This window comes from Brachyhypopomus gauderio, chromosome 2 (assembly GCF_052324685.1).
Source record: "Brachyhypopomus gauderio isolate BG-103 chromosome 2, BGAUD_0.2, whole genome shotgun sequence".
In the NCBI taxonomy this organism is placed as follows: Eukaryota; Metazoa; Chordata; class Actinopteri; order Gymnotiformes; family Hypopomidae; genus Brachyhypopomus; species Brachyhypopomus gauderio.
In genome coordinates, this window is record NC_135212.1 from 16,401,613 (window position 1) to 16,418,263 (window position 16,651).

Genomic DNA, 16,651 nt, shown 5'->3' on the forward strand with positions numbered 1-16,651 from the left:
CCGCGATCGACTGGTTGGGCACCCCTGCTCTAAGACATACTCAAGTATGATGGGAATTGCACCACTAGGTGGCTCTATACTAGAAATTCTGAATTACCCCTACATGATTTCTCATCGACCATTGGTCACATCAAGTCAAAACTTTACATGCAGCATCATGGGGTCAAGTGGTATCAAGGCACCAAATGATGTCGTCACTCAAAAAACATGGCTGCCATGAGCCAATCAATTGTTTTTGGCCATTTGACAGACTTAACATTGGCCAATCAACATGAAATCTGACCAGTATGCATATTTCAGGACTCTGTGTCATGCTGTGCAGTTTTGAAACATTGGGCCACTAGGTGGCGCTATTCGTGAAAAATCATGAATAACTCCTCCAAATTTTCACTTTGGAACATGCAACTTGATTTCTTCCAGTACACCTAACAACTTTGCCATTAAAAATACATAATTTTGTCACATTCATCAATTGTTTGAAAATTGCACTTTTCGAACTAGTTCTAGGAATTTGATCCAATGATGGCAAGAGTGATATGGTCATAATCTGTAGACTCTGTAGGTAAATAATTATAAAAAAATGTGGATTTTTACATTTTCAGGTGGGTCCATTTTCCCATTATATCCTTGTGGCCATGCTCATAACTCATAAACCATGTAAGTGATTAACTCCCAATTTGAAAGCTTGTATAGACTGAAGCCCTTCTGAGGTATGCGAAGTTTGGTTCAAATTGGCCTGTCGGGGGCGCTACAGTACCCCAAAACCCAAAAAATCATAAAAACTCGAGCTGCAATCCTGTTTTGCAGAATACAGACAAGTAATGGGTCGTGTATGATTCAGATCAATGAGGTCAATAACTTTCAAATTACATGTCATAACAAAAAGTGCACTGCCTGATTAGAACCTTTTAATTCACTAAAATGTATTTTTTGTCACCGTAATATCAGTATGGTAGTACTTGGGTTCCATGTACTGGCCAAATACTGGAACTGACTGAAAAGTATTGCTTACAACAGGGGTGCCCACAAGTTTTCAGCTTGCGAGCTACTTATAAGATGACCAAGTCAGAAAGATCGACCTATTTATTTTTTAGCGGCGTGTATGTTGATCAGTTACGGGGGTGGGGGGGGGCTGTTGTGTGTGTCAAACCATAGACGTCACATTGGCTACCATGTATGTCAATCAAAAAACAACAGTCAGTGCAGATGGACAATAGCCTGTCATTCATCCACTACTTTTTCATGTCATGCGATCTACCCACACTTCCTTCGTGATCGACTGACACTTCCTTCGAAGTGAAGTAATGGGCACCCCGGCTTACAAGATCATACAAACACACACAAAGCTAAGCTAAATTAAAGCTAATTTAATTACAAAAAAAGTGTAACTGTAATTCGTTACAGTTACAATGAGAAAATATGTAATTCAGTTAGTTACTTCTGGAAAAATTAAGAATTACAATTTTAGTTACATTTAAAAAATATAAACAAAAACCTTTGCGAAATATTTAATTATATTTTTATTGCTTTGCGCCCTATATCGCCGTTTCCTGCTTGTTTCTGTGCTGGAGCAGCAAACGCGGTTCAGTTTCAGCTCAAGCAGCAATAATGACAGACGCCTTGAAGCGCTGGAAATTTAAGGAGCATTTGTTTTGTTTTCATGTTGTCAATAAATGTGAACCATGTGCCACCATCGGCAACTATTTGTGATTATGCCATGCATTTGTGTAAATTTTGGAGTTTGGAGGTTTATTTCCGATCAGAAGGCAATAGGGTTGCCACCTAGGTCTGACAAAAAACAAGGACACTGTCATACGCGAACGTAAATTGTTGACGGGGGCGAACGTAAAATGGACACAGCGAGAAAAAAAGACTGATTTAAAGTGTGCAGAAACAGTCGTTTGAACTAACTTAGTGAAAACCGGGACATTAAATGTTTTTTTTTTTTGCCGGGACCGAATATTAAAAAAAGGAAAACCGAGACAAACTGGGACAGCCCGGGAAAACCGGGACAGGTGGCAACACTAGAAGGCATCCAGTATTGAGGTTGTAAGCGAGCTAACAGCAGGGTATGCTGACCGTCACACACACAGTGGTTTCCATAGTTACCTGCTGGGCTAGCTACTACCATTCACTTGAATGTGTTTATCCTTTAGCATGCTAGCTTGATTTACAGGCTAACCAAATTAGCTGTTTAAAGTCCTAAACAGGTATTCGTTGGAATCATACATGACTATTATAATATTGACAGACGGTATCAAATGAGTAATTATGACTGTTTGGTGTTGGAAAAACGTTTGTCGATGTCTATGACACGACCTAGCCAATTGGTATCATTGGACCTATCTTAGACCTACCGTTTGACAAGCAATACATTTAAATGAAATTTGTATGAAGTAATGAAATGCAGTTTGGTATCTAATCAAGTGCAACACATGCAGATTGTATAGAATGCAGTATTTAGAGATACAATGCAGTTAGTTACAGCTAGTGTAAAGTGTAAGTAAAGATGGTTAATAGATATGTGCAGAGTAGATAAATTACCTAGGGAAATGCATGTGTGTGTAATGTAGTTATGACAGTACAATGCACAGGGCAAAGAAAAATATATGGTATAAATAAATGTGATAAATACAGATGGTATAGAATTATCCTATACCACTGTAGATAGGGCTATACAGATGTGAATTGAAGAGGAACACTGTTCAGATTTTGTGTGGATGGTAAGGTATGGATAGAGAAGGAAATAATGGTCTTTGGGAAGAGTTCAATAAGGTGACCGCTGTGGGAAAGAAGTGGTTTCTGAACCTGCTTGTGTTAGTCTGCAAACTGTGAAAATGGTAGAGCCTGGGGGAGGAGCAGAAAAGAGTATGGCCCGATGACAGGAGTCTGAGGCTGTGTTCAAAATAGATTACTACATACTGGATACTGCATACTGGACTCAGTATATACTGGATACTGCATATTGGTCCTCGTAGTAGTATGCAGTACAGTTTCCAGTATGTGACAAAAGCAAAGCATACTACGGGGTCACGTGATCGTAGCGTTGCATGATGGGATGCAGTACACCACGAAGATAGCTCTGTTTGCGTACTGGAATATTTTGCGGAAGTAGTAGGTCATCCGGGTATATTTCGCGTACTGGAAAATTTCATTTTGGTCACATACTGCATACGGCATACTGATTTGGGCCTCGATCAGTACGCCAGTAGTATATAGTAGGCTATTTCGAACACAGCCAGAGAATCTTACATGCCTGGTGCAGGCATCTCTTCTTGTGGACCTTCTGTGATTGCCTGTCAGCAATTCCCTCTCAGCTTAGTACTCTTTTAAGTTTCACACTGTCAGTTCTCAAAAATTAAATGTTGATCATGGGTCAATACTCATTTAAACCTTAAAGTAATCCAAAAGTAATTAGTTACATTACTTTTCAAAAGTAATCAGAAAAGTTACACTACAATTACATTTTAAACAAGGTAACTTGTAACTGTAACGAATTACTTTTTTAAAGTAACTTACCCAACACTGCTGATGACATATGCAAACCCCCTCAGACACTAACTACACTGTATATATCTATCAGACATACAAACCTTTCATGCAAAAAATGTCAAAAGTGGCAAATTATTTGGCCAGTAGATGGAGCTGTGAGACAAAATTTGAAATGAGGCTTTACATGAGGCTTGTTGGTCTTATCAGCAGTATAGACTCATTAAGGCCTTCCAGTGTTACGTACCTCTTAGCTATGAGCAAATTCAAGCATAATGCAAGTTCTACTGGTACAATACCTTCAAAAAGGTCATGCATGATATCTGGGGAGGTAACCACACAGAACATGAAAATGTTCAAGGCTCTTACTAAAAGTACATTGTTTTTTCACACCGCAACAGCTGGTACAGTTTTCCTTTGCAAATTTAAGATGAGTTTCATAAACATCTTTACTTCTTCTGCCAAACAAACCTGACCTAACCTCATTTGCCTGTATGTCTGCACTTTTTCCAAAACAAAATCGGCAGAAATACTCTCCAGAGAAGCTCTCAACAAAACCTGCAATGCCATGTACTCCCAAGTTATCTGCCACCACAGCTTGAATTGTACATTTCACTGACTGCCCAAGCAGAGGAACAAAAACACAATTTTGTTCTAAAACTGAAAGGTCATGTAAAAGAGGCTCCAACACTTTATCATATCCATAACACTTCACATCATCACTTTTGCACAACACAGCCAAGTTGATTGTAGACAATGCCGAACGAAAGCCTGGGGATAAGTTGCTCAAAATCCAGTACACAGCACAATGCTTATGTTTCCTTCGTGAAGTACCAAGTGGATTGCATATTTCAAAGTCATCCAAATAAAAAGTTAATGAAATTCTTATAGCTTCATCTGAAAAGAAGCTGTTTTCTTTGAAGTGATCACCATCCTTGTAGGATGTGCAAAGCTGTTTGCCATTCACATCATTGTTTATCTGCGCTTTGTGGTTTTCAACTATTTCATCGACAATTTCTTCAGGGTATCTGCACATTTTTAAATCTCAAATTCAATGACTTTTAAGACCTTTTTAATACCGCTCACAAGAAAAATAATACTATTACTGGGGATGCCGGTGTGTTCCACATCGTTGACGGGGGGGGGGGGGGATGCGGTTGGCGAACGAAAATTGTTGACGTTGTTGAGGCCGTATACTCCAGCGCTAGAAATCTAGCACTAGGACCCTGGAGCGGTTATTTTCTGCATGGTCCTAGCGCTAGATTCGGCAAAGTTCACATCGCGCCAGAACAACTGAACAACACACACTTATAATAATTTAATGCCTCCCCTCATAAAATTCCAGACATTTTTAGGCCTTGAATATGGAAAACTAAATTTAAGACATTTTAAGACTTTTTAAGGACCCGCGGGTACCCTGTTCTTGCCTAGCAAGAAGCTGTTGAAGGGATTGTAATATTGGGAAATACTGAAAAGTCTTCCCCTCTTTTGCATCAAGAATGTATTCAACAGGTTCGACATAAAATTTCTTGCGTTGATATGCAGTGCTAAGGACTCCACCTTTCCCAATGGCTGTGTATAATGGGTGCAATGCACTAACACTGACAATGTCTTTAAGGACTGACTTCTCAACAACAAGATTATGTTTCTCAAACACTTCTTGTAATTTATTTTCTGAAAGTGGAGCCGATGCAGAAGTTAACAGAAAATGCAGCTCTTCTAGAAACTCATCTATTGCTGTGGCTGGAACATGAACAAAATACTCCAGTTTCAACAGTATTGCAGCTAAATTCTCCACAATAGTTTCAATCAAGTCACAACTTTCGTTAGAGTCAAAATGTGTATCTACAATCTCAGAATCATCATCTTGCCTCTCTTCATTGTCAATGTCAAGACTCCTAATCTTTTTGATTGGTTGCAACTACACCCAATTTAAAATCGCTTAATAAATGTGGGTTGTGCTTTCTATTTTTGTGGGACTTAAAAGTTCCATACACATTTGTCTGAAAATCACAACCAGAAAACATACAACACAGTTTCACTTCTCTTTAGATGTGTATATACATGAGCAAAATAATCCCTTTCAGAAGAAAGCTTAGCACATGCACACAAATTACAACTAAAGGTGGTCAACTGAATTTCCTCTGGACAAGAATGTGTTGCATGCATTCGACTTAAATGAATCAAAAGAACGGTCCATGTTTTAAAACTGCATGGACAGTTTAAATACATGCAAGGTTAACGCTGACTCCGACCATAATGCCTCTGTTGCATTTTGTAATGTTTCAATAAATGAGACCTGGAGGACACTGAAACTCCACAGTCTTTACATTCCCACATTTCTTCTAAGGGCGTACTCACACTAGGCTCTGTGATCCGGGCCCGGGCACGGTTGCCTGCCGAAGCACGGTTCGTTTGGCTAGTGTGAGCGCTCCAACCGTGCCCGGGCCCAGATCAGTTAACCGTGCTCGGGCCCGCTTGAAGAGGTGGGCCAGGGCACGATTCATGTGGACTCGGGCACGGTTCGCTTCTAGTGTGACCGCTATCCATGCCCGGGCCCGCTTGGTGCCTCGTCTGATTGGTTCATTTCGCTGGAACTCAAACATAACGTCAGTGATGCGATGCTCACGTTTCAGACAGTTTACCCAGTGTTTTTACAGTTTAAAAAAGTTTAAAATGTTCTTGTAACGTTGGGCGCAAGGCGATGGACAAGACAGAATCCTTTGCACTTTCCAAATCGTTACGTTTATTACGTTTACCGAAGCGCAGACAGCACACATAAAACACGTTTACATAGAACATGTGTGACTCAAACAACGACGAGCACAGGACGCTGCGCGAACGCACATTAAGTAGACAAACCACACAAACCCCACGTGATGACGAGATGAGTCACAGGTGAGGATTATCACAAGACGCACCCGCACCCACGGAGATACGCAGACGAGTAGACGCAGACAACGTTAACACACGCCCAACAGGGAGGGGTCGGGGACCGTAACGTGAGAGTTCTGTTCTTATAACCTCACTTTAAAGAAAAATACACGTTTACATTTTATACTTTCAGTTTATTAAGTGTGAGCACTTTTAAAATAAAAATGCATTTGGTAGCAACAGCTTTTGGGTGACTTCTTAATTATTTCCAATCATAATAATAATGCACTGGTTAGTGTCCCAGTAGGAGTCCACTGTTGCAGATATAGACACCTCAAAGATGTCCTCTGTTTATTGTCCTGGATTACCTTTCTTGAAGGTAGATTTATGATTACCCTTTTCACCAGTCTTCCAGCCATCAGTAACTACACAGTAAAACTGGCAGTGTTATATTAACACTTAAAGTGTTGATTTTAACACTATTCGGGAGCTTATATGGTCCCACTCTACAGAGAGTAAAATTTACTCTGATAGAAGTGTTACATTTTCAGTGTTAATTTTACAATAAATAGTGTTAATAAATAACTCTTGCAGTGTGCAATGTTACTCTGGCTAGTGTTGTTTACATTTAACACTCGGGGTCACTTAACACTTAAAGTGTTATTTTTACTCCACTTGGTAAGTGTAACTAAAACTCTTTCCAGTGTTAAACTTATTTCATTGTTTCTACTATTATTTAAAGTCACTTACAATTAAAACATGCAACAAAACATTTTCTTGTTCAAAAACAATTTTTATTAAAACACCTCATTAAAACTTGCAGCAAAAATCTGATGACAGTGCACAATCACACTTAGTGATATTGAAGGTCAAACGGTTTTTATAAAGACCTAAGACTTAACAAATTGCAATATGGCACAATATACCAAAACAGGTTTTCAGAGCTGTATGACATCTGCAAATCAAATGGCTTACTGTAGGTCAAGTCACTAACACAGAACACTTTAGGACAATTGCTTGGTGGTTTCAGGGCAACTTTAAAGGCAAAAAAATGTTCATCAAAACAAACTGTTTTAAGACCTGCAACAACAAGCAACACATCCTCATCTTTAACAATAATGGATTTGATCTGGTAAAACACTGGAAAATCAATGTCTACTTCACCACAAATAACCAAGTCAGGACGATACTCAATACCTTGGTTTTTCACCCATTTTACCGAGAGAACATCTGACTGCAAAGGAATGTTCAATTTCAATGCAATTTCACTGGCTCCTTTAATGTCACAGAGTCGCACAACCTTTCCTGGCCCTACTACTAACCTATCCTGATCGAAGGCTTCCCAATTATATGCCATGTAATTCTGATGCTTTTTGGCAAGTGTCAACGTAATATTCTTGTAACATTTGTGTTGTGTTTTAAAATAATTGTGCTTGGCTTCATATCGCATCGACCACAAATGAACAATAGGACCAATATTTTGTATACACCTAGGATAATGTATCATTAAATGATGTTTAGGAAGCAAGTTTTTATCTGGGAATAAATACTTGAAAAACCTGTGATGATCTGCAATTAAGTGTTTTAAATAGATTGTAATGCCCTCAGTTAAAATGGGTGAAAATATAACATTGACAATTTGCAGTAGGAGTAGCAGCAACTGCCAGTATTTATCACCTTGGGGCACCACATCACCAAATATCAATGGCACATTGCGAAGCAGACACCAACACTGGATTGCATTTATGCCTAAATCATTGCTGTCTTCATCCAGTTTTACAGCTGGGGGGGCGATTTCTCCTTTCAATGTAACCGTAATTAAATGAGTGCAATCTGTGATATAATTCTTTTGTTGTCAAATAGTTGTCTCGTAAATAACGCAAGACAAGTTTTAACTCAAACTGCGAGACCCCCTCCAGAATGTCATGCATTAGGTCAACAGAGAAATTGTCAGATGTGTTAAAGTATTGCAGTGTGTTTAACAGACAAGTGCGCTTCACACCATACACATGAGGTAGTGTATAGTTTGATTGTACAGCTTCACAATGTTGCAAGTGCATGGATTTTGTTCGCAAAGTCACATGTTGATCATCTTCACAGAACACAGTTTGAAAATGTACCTTTTCAGTCAGACAAAATCTGCAGCAATTTCGGGCACTAAAGGATTCAACAAACCCAAACAGGCAATGTAAACCAAGATTATCTCCAGTTACTTGCACAATGCTCCCATGAACTCGGCCATTAAATATGTCTATTCCGTCAGTCTCAAGAATTTTTAAATCATTTACAAGAGGTTCGAGTATTGCATCAAAGCCATATGTTTTAACGTCCTGAGTGTGAAAAAGTGCACATAAATGTATGTTTATGAGTGATGAATTAAATTGTGGTGTAAAATTTCTCAAAGTAAAATATATTGCACCTAATTTATGAATACCCTTTTTTGACCCCAAAGGATTGGCGGTTTCAAAATCATCATAGTATAGCTGTATTTGCAACGCATCTTTCTCTTTTGCAAACAAGGGATGATTTTGCAAATATAATCCATCTTCGACATCAGTGTAAATGCCATCTTTGGATGATGTTTTTGACTTCAGCCAGTGTGCTGTTTTACGATTGTTTAAAATAGAGTTTAGTGTTTGTAGAATTGGCACATATGCAAATTTATCCGTCACCACCACCTGATCATACGAACCAGTAGTCTTGTTTCGTCTGTTATCAAATCGAACCCCAAGTACTTTCTCCTCTGGATTGACAACTCTCCATTTATGTGCAAAATATGAATTTCGTTTAGATATGGAATTAAGTAAAGTAAATGGGTTTTGAATGTCCCGAAACGACTGTTCCATTTTGCTTTGAGTTTCTGTGTTCTGGGAAGATAAGCATTTAAGTGCAGCCTCTTTAACCTGATCCTGGATCTCTTTAACTGCTTCTTCCATTGACATTACAAACATTCCTACTGTGTTCTGACTGACACCTGCAGCTTGAAGTTGTGCTATAGCTGATGCACACAAATCCACAGTGTTTTTGTTCGTTACAGGTAATGGGCTGTCCAAAGAACATGTAGCCACTTCAACATTACTTAACGTCTGAACCAGAACATTATCACCTTCAACATTTAACAAATCTCCACTTGTATGTGTATGAACTCTATTTAGATGTTTGCGGAATCCTGAAAAAGTGCCAAACTCAAGACAGCAACCTTCCTGCCCACATTTCAGACGGAGTCCATTACCAGGCAACAATCCGTGCATTAACTTAAGATGTCGGACAAGCAAATTCGTATTCTTAAGAGAACAAAAACAAACAAAGCAAATCATTTTGACTCTCAAAAAAAAATTAGTGTAGGAATCTAGCTCTGAGTTCGGCAACTCTTGGGCTCTCTTTGACCTTGCCTATATCAATCTGGAAAACTGTGGTTTGTACAAAGGTGTACATGTTGTGCAGAACTTTGTTGTAAGAAACACTGAACACAAACTGGGTCTTGAACAGTTCATCAAATGCACCAAGTGCACTCACAGACTTGCATGGAATGGCTTTTCTGTCCAGAATAATGAAGTATCCATGGATCCTGTTCTTATTTGTCCCCAGGGCCAGCAGGTACGGCTGTGTGCTCTCTTCGATGCTGTCCAGGTGATCTTGTATACTGGTACCTGCCTGAGGATTCAGAAATTAAAAAAAAAAAAAAAAAATCACATTTATACTTTAGATATGTTTTCAACTGACCAAGTCATATTCAAAGCTTAAGTTTTCTTGTAAAACTGCATTCCCAAAATGTCAATGAAAATGCCTTCGGGTCAACAAGTATCACGGACAATGTCTTTTTTATGGCACATTGTAAACAGTTAAAAAATAAATAAATAAAATAAAAAATAAAAAAATTTCCATCATTGCTGAAACTCTCAAGTTTGTTTCTTAACAATTTACTCACTGTCAAGTCTTGAAGCTCGAATTATGCTTAATATGGTCACTTGGACAAAATACAACATTTACTAAAAAGTGTGGAGATCCTGTTGGTCATTTGTGGTGATTAAACTCACCACAAATGAGAAAAAAGAAATGCTAATAACTACCGCTGTTGGTTGACAAAATTGAGCATCATTAATGATCACTTGGCAAATGTTAAAGGACATGTGCATTTCCCAAAAGAAAAGTTAAAGCCTACCTTTTTGAAGACAACAAGGTGCTTCTCAGCTTGAGTAGCTGACATCTTGCCAGGTCTCTTGCGGCCTTGTGGTGAAGGAGGTATCAAATGTAGGAGAAGAAGAACTGAGGCTAGATCACTGTCCCATCCTAGATACATCAGGCAAATACAAAATGATTACAGTAAACAGCTGTTGAGTACAGTGTATAGGGTCATGCACAGTTATAAGATTCTAACCTGCATCTTCACAATCACATTCAGTTAGGGTCATCTCTGCTGCATTTATAAGCTCTTGAAGGACTTGGGAGGCATGAAGAGTCTTGCATTGCTGTATAACTTTCTGCTTAAACATAGTTGGCCACTTCTCCAAAAATCTTGCAGATGTTCTTTCATCAAAAAGCCTAACAAAATCCTGTTCAATCTGTAGAAGGGAATATAGCCCACAGAAAATAATAAATAATAACCTTGTACAATAATTAAAGCTGACAAATTGATTTAATTAGGTTTACAATGCCTTTAATCTCACCAGTCCTTTAACATCTAAAAAACGTGAGAATTCATCTAGCATATCTGTGCATCTGCATGGATCCTGAACCATATTTCGACGATACAGAAAGGTCTCCTTCATCTTAACCCTCACAATTTCTTCTTCTGGTGTATGTTTCATCAGAGATAGCCTCGCGACATTGTTCTTCAGTAAATGTGATCTCAGAGCTGGATGATTCCCCTCTCTCAGCAGTTGGACCACCACTTATGGACTTGGTAGTCAATTGCCGGCACTGAAAAGATATGCTGTTCCTCTGAATGTTCTTGATTTTCCAGGACAAATAACCTTGTCCACTTTGAGGATCATAAAAATGTTCCTTAAATTAATAAAACATGTAGTTAGCAGGTTATGCAATTACTTAAATTCAAAATAAATTTCCTCAAATCACTTGCTGCAAAAATATAAAATTCTCAATACTGCCTTGTTGAAATTAGACAATGTTTAAAGCTGCACAACTAAAGATTTGTGAATGTGGGGTTCTGGACGAATATTAACTACAAGCTTCTTGTGGAGAAACCAAATGAGTGTATGCTAATTAAACACATTCCCAACACACTTTGTTCACGAGTAGGGAGAATTCACTTCAAATATACTACAAACATACTTTGTTCTTGTAATAAGGCAAGAAACATTTAACAATACTTACATATCCATTTTTCGAATACGGATCACTGAGGTAAGGGAACAAAGCAACAATTCCTTTTGCATACATTTCTCGAATGTGCCGTGGAGGAGATGTCCTGGTAAATAAAAACAACAACTGTTATTATACACTACAGAATTTAATAACAGATTATTAAGTGCCAACTTGTTGTGCCTAAATGCATCAAAAAAAAGTTACATCTTACCCATGCTTCTCAGTCATATCCGCTGTAAGAATATTGATCATCTTCCTTCTAGTGCTATCAGTTAGTGTAACGTTGCATACGACGCAGGAGCAGAGGAGGACACAAATGCAGAGTAGAGCACACTTTATAAAAGACTTTACAACTCACGTGACAGTATCACATACAACAGCAAACATCCAGACAACGCGAAGACAGCTAGGCATAATGAACAGAGTATACATAGATTAGACCACTGACCACGGACAAGTATCACGAAGAAGGACAAAACACATAGAGCATACAGAACGACAAAACAACGTAATGAACCACGAAGACAGACAGTGAACAAGGAACCTAAATACCATTACTAACGAAGACTAGACAAGATACAGCTGACAAGAGTTAGTAACAAAACAAATCACAATGAACTATTCATGATTGACACGGAAGGCGGAGCCAACTGTGACAGTATCTCCCCTCAACGCACGCAACACCGAGGCGTGCAAGACAATCTACAAGAGTTAAAAACAAACAAAACTAAATCACATATTTAACACCATAGGAACAGCAAGAACAATTTACACAGAAACAATTATGCACAAAACATCCACCAACAATTCTGGAACCAAATAACCCCAACGGTGGAACAAACAGGAGGGCTGAACCAAGCCTGTAGAACACCGGCACCAATACATCTCCTGGGACGTGCAGTGCGAATCATAACGCCAACACTTGGTTCACCATAGATCAGTCCCGTTTACAGATGGAATGTCCCGTAGTCATTGGAGATCCACAAAAGTCCTCAACAGACCAGCCCCTCCGGATCACGGGAACTGCAGACTCTGTTGACACCTTCGGGGTCGTGGAAACCACTGGGGTTGGTGCAGCTTGGTTGACCGGCGCTGCCGTTGCAGCCTCTGAAGTCGGTACTGTAGCAGTCATGGGGACGGGGACCAGATCAGAGACCCGGGAACATACCTCATAGCGCCCCAAATGTCCTTATTGGGTATCTCACATCAAGAGAACCGAGGAACATGATCAATAAAACAGGAACAGGAAACAACCGTAGAACACACTGAACAGCTACAGTTCTTTGACCGACTATAGGCTCACACAGGGTTAAAACAGGCTATGGGTTCACACTGTTACGGGCTCTCTCGCTGTGTCCATTGAATGGTGGTTCATTCTGTAACGTTGCATACGACGCAGGAGCAGAGGAGGACACAAATGCAGAGTAGAGCACACTTTATAAAAGACTTTACAACTCACGTGACAGTATCACATACAACAGCAAACATCCAGACAACGCGAAGACAGCTAGGCATAATGAACAGAGTATACATAGATTAGACCACTGACCACGGACAAGTATCACGAAGAAGGACAAAACACATAGAGCATACAGAACGACAAAACAACGTAATGAACCACGAAGACAGACAGTGAACAAGGAACCTAAATACCATTACTAACGAAGACTAGACAAGATACAGCTGACAAGAGTTAGTAACAAAACAAATCACAATGAACTATTCATGATTGACACGGAAGGCGGAGCCAACTGTGACAGTTAGGCTCTTGGTTTTGTTGTACTCCTTTATGACCACCTCCCCACCAGGCTTTGTCTGCATTATGTTTTCAACCAGCTACAAAACAAAAATTCATCCTGAAAAACAGCATCCTGTGACCATTGATTAAGTACCATAGGATGACTAAACTGAAATGTGCAGAAACAGATCAGATGATCTGATATGTGAAACCATAGAATTCAAAGAGGGTGTACTCTTTTAACCTGACTGTATGTATTGCAATAAAGGAAAGGGACATAAAGTGTAAAATAAATACAATTCTTTCTTTTTGAGACTGCATTTTTGCAACCACCAAAATTACAAAGTGCCACACTTAGTACAGTGCATGTTTTTTTTTGCATATTAATTTAGCAATTCTCAACAATGAAAGTATACCAAAGTCTTACATTTCTGGCTTCATTTTCAGCCACATGTTGCGTTGTTACTGGGCTCAGTTCCAGAATAATAGTATCATCAGATTCATCATTTTTATACTCTAAGGAACTTGCAGATCCTGAAGTAACCGAGGGAGATTCTGTAAAGGAATTTTTATTTTTAAAAAGTCTAACTTGAACGTTTTATGGGACATAACATAATATTACCTATTTAACAAAGTTAAAACAAAATTACCAGATGGTAGAGTGTCCAATTTTAGATGAAAAACACCTGTATTTGGCTGCTTTAAAACCTCCTCAAAAACATCATTATCAATTTCAGTGCCAGTGTCATCATACAGCCTAGCATCAGGCTGTTTAGAGGATGGAATATCGAATTTGACGAAAGCTTAAGAAAAGGGGGGGAAATTTTCCCCCCCTTTAATTAAATTTTCCCCCCCCATATACACACACACAATATACATGTTCATTCAGAAAGTCAACCATGATAAAATTTGCAATACTGTTTTAGACTAGTAACCTTACCTTCACTAATGAAGTCATTGAGGCTTACAGTGGTGTCAGTTATTTTTACATACTTCTGCTCACTTCCAAACTTTACTTTGATTAGCATTTTTGAACCTGTGAATAAAATATCATTACATGATCTTAAGAGGAGTTAACCTGCTAATAGTGGCTGCTTGAAATCTCCACAGATCATGCTATTTCATGATTCATCATGATTATTTGCTGCAGAAATTTGTTTTAGCGCCAAAACACTACAGGCAGCCAACAATCAATATTTCCTTTTTTTTTAAAGTCAGAATATTTTTAAAAGCATACCCACCCAGCAGTATATTCTACGTAAATTTTTTTACACATCACATATATTAAACATATATATATTAAAATCACTAGCAAAAAAGCAGAAGAAACATTATTCTAGAAAATCCTCACAGCTACATAAAATGGGGCTGTCTCCTCTCTTCCTGAGCCTGAGGAAAACCAGTTTCGCGCCAAACGTACGAGTTCCAAACGTAGTTATTTAGCTAACTAGCTAGGTAAACATGATTTACAACTAACCAATAAAACCCGAACAGGGTGAGGCAGATCTTCAAATGCTGACTAAATAAAAATGTCGGAATATGAAACATGTGAATTCAACTCACTTTACAGAAATATAAGCCCCAAATATTCAGATATTCACCCTGTCCGTCTGCGCTCCATTCAAAAGGTTCAACTTAACACACCCAGCACAAGTGTGCTGCTCCAGTAGTGTGCTAGCTAAACCAACACTCACAAATGGCGCTAGTATTAGCTGCTAACGAAAACCTAGCTTCTTCGGGTTAGACCAGCATTAGCGCTAGCATTAGCTGCTAACGGAAATCTAGCTTCTTTCAGGTTAGACTTCGGTCAAACACATATTTATTATATAAAGATAAATTATAACTACTCACTCTGTTCAACATCTCGGGTTATATTTGAACCAAATCAGACGGACGAAACACAGTCCAATTTTCAACGTCTGTTTTTGGGCTAGATGCAGGCCATGACGGGCCGACCAGATTTAGCCCAAAAAACAACGTCCATAGGACGTCTGGTGCTTGGTGGGTATGGTACTATATGACATTATTTTAAATGCTAATTGCTTATAAAAAACGGAGATTTGTACACAAACCAGTTCACAAAACTCCAAAACTCGGACTACTATGATCTCCCAGAACCTCCTATTTACACTAAAAAACACATTTTATTTTCAAATAATAAAATCCTGATGTCTTATCCACTTACCAAACCTTTAAGTCATCAGAAACCGAAGAATTTCTCTCAGAAACCGAAGACAAGCTTGGTGAGAAAACGGCGCCTGGACAGTCTGTTAATTAAGATGGGCGGAGCCTAGCGTTCCTCCCTCAGAGTGAAAAACAACTCCCTTAAAATTAACTCCCTTAAAGGACACCAACTAAATGACTCTCCAGTTGTACATTAACACTTTTGTGTGTCAAAACAACTCCATTAGTGTTAATAATATTTAACACTGTAATTTTAACACTAGTGAATTTACTGTGTACCAACTACCAGTAACTATTTGCTGATTAATATTGATATAATACTAGTTTTAACATGTTGCTTCTGTACATAGTCAATGAAACAGTTCAAATAAATACATTTTTAATAACACTAAACCCCGAATTGGATCGAATCGATTAAATCGGATTAAATCGAAATAAATCGATTCTTAATCAATCAATCAATCAATCAAAGTTTATTTGTATAGCGCTTTTCACAACACATGTTGTCACAAAGCGCCTTACAGCATTTAAAAGGTTAACAATACTACGGGTCCAGAACCCTAATGAGCAAGCCAAGGGCGACAGTGGCGAGGAAAAACTCCCTAAGATAGTGGGGAATAGGAAGAAACCTCGGGAGAACCAAGACTCAAAAGGGAACCCATCCTCCATTGGGCGGCCCGTTAACACACAGATTACACAAAATACAGACAAATACACAAGTCACACACAAATCACACAATCAGACTAAGTAAAGGTAAAAATGAAAGTTCTGGGTTATGATATTGTCACTGTAAATGTCTGTTGATGAACGCCAGGCTTTCATTCCGTGTCGGAGCAGCGATGCTGGTATTGTAGGCTCCGACTGCAATGTTACTCTCCAGGTGAACCTCGGAGAAAAGATACGAGATGTAGTAAATATGTAACAGATTAATCAAAGGCCAAACTAAACAGATGAGTCTTTAATCGAGTTTTAAACATTGAGACTGTGTCTGAGTCCCGAATAGAGGCAGGAAGATTATTCCACAATTGTGGAGCTTTAAA

At 38.7% G+C, this 16,651-nt stretch overlaps 1 pseudogene across 1 annotated transcript; it reads right to left on the reverse strand.

The window, feature by feature from the left end:
- Window positions 1-7,178: 7,178 nt before the first annotated feature.
- Window positions 7,179-13,769, reverse strand: LOC143490058 (uncharacterized; annotated as a pseudogene). Its single transcript, XR_013124882.1, has 6 exons — window positions 11,900-13,769; window positions 11,698-11,791; window positions 11,031-11,367; window positions 10,742-10,925; window positions 10,526-10,653; window positions 7,179-10,017 (listed from the first exon to the last, which is right to left on the reverse strand). The product of XR_013124882.1 is annotated as an uncharacterized LOC143490058 (transcript).
- Between the last annotated feature and the right edge of the window lie 2,882 nt (window positions 13,770-16,651).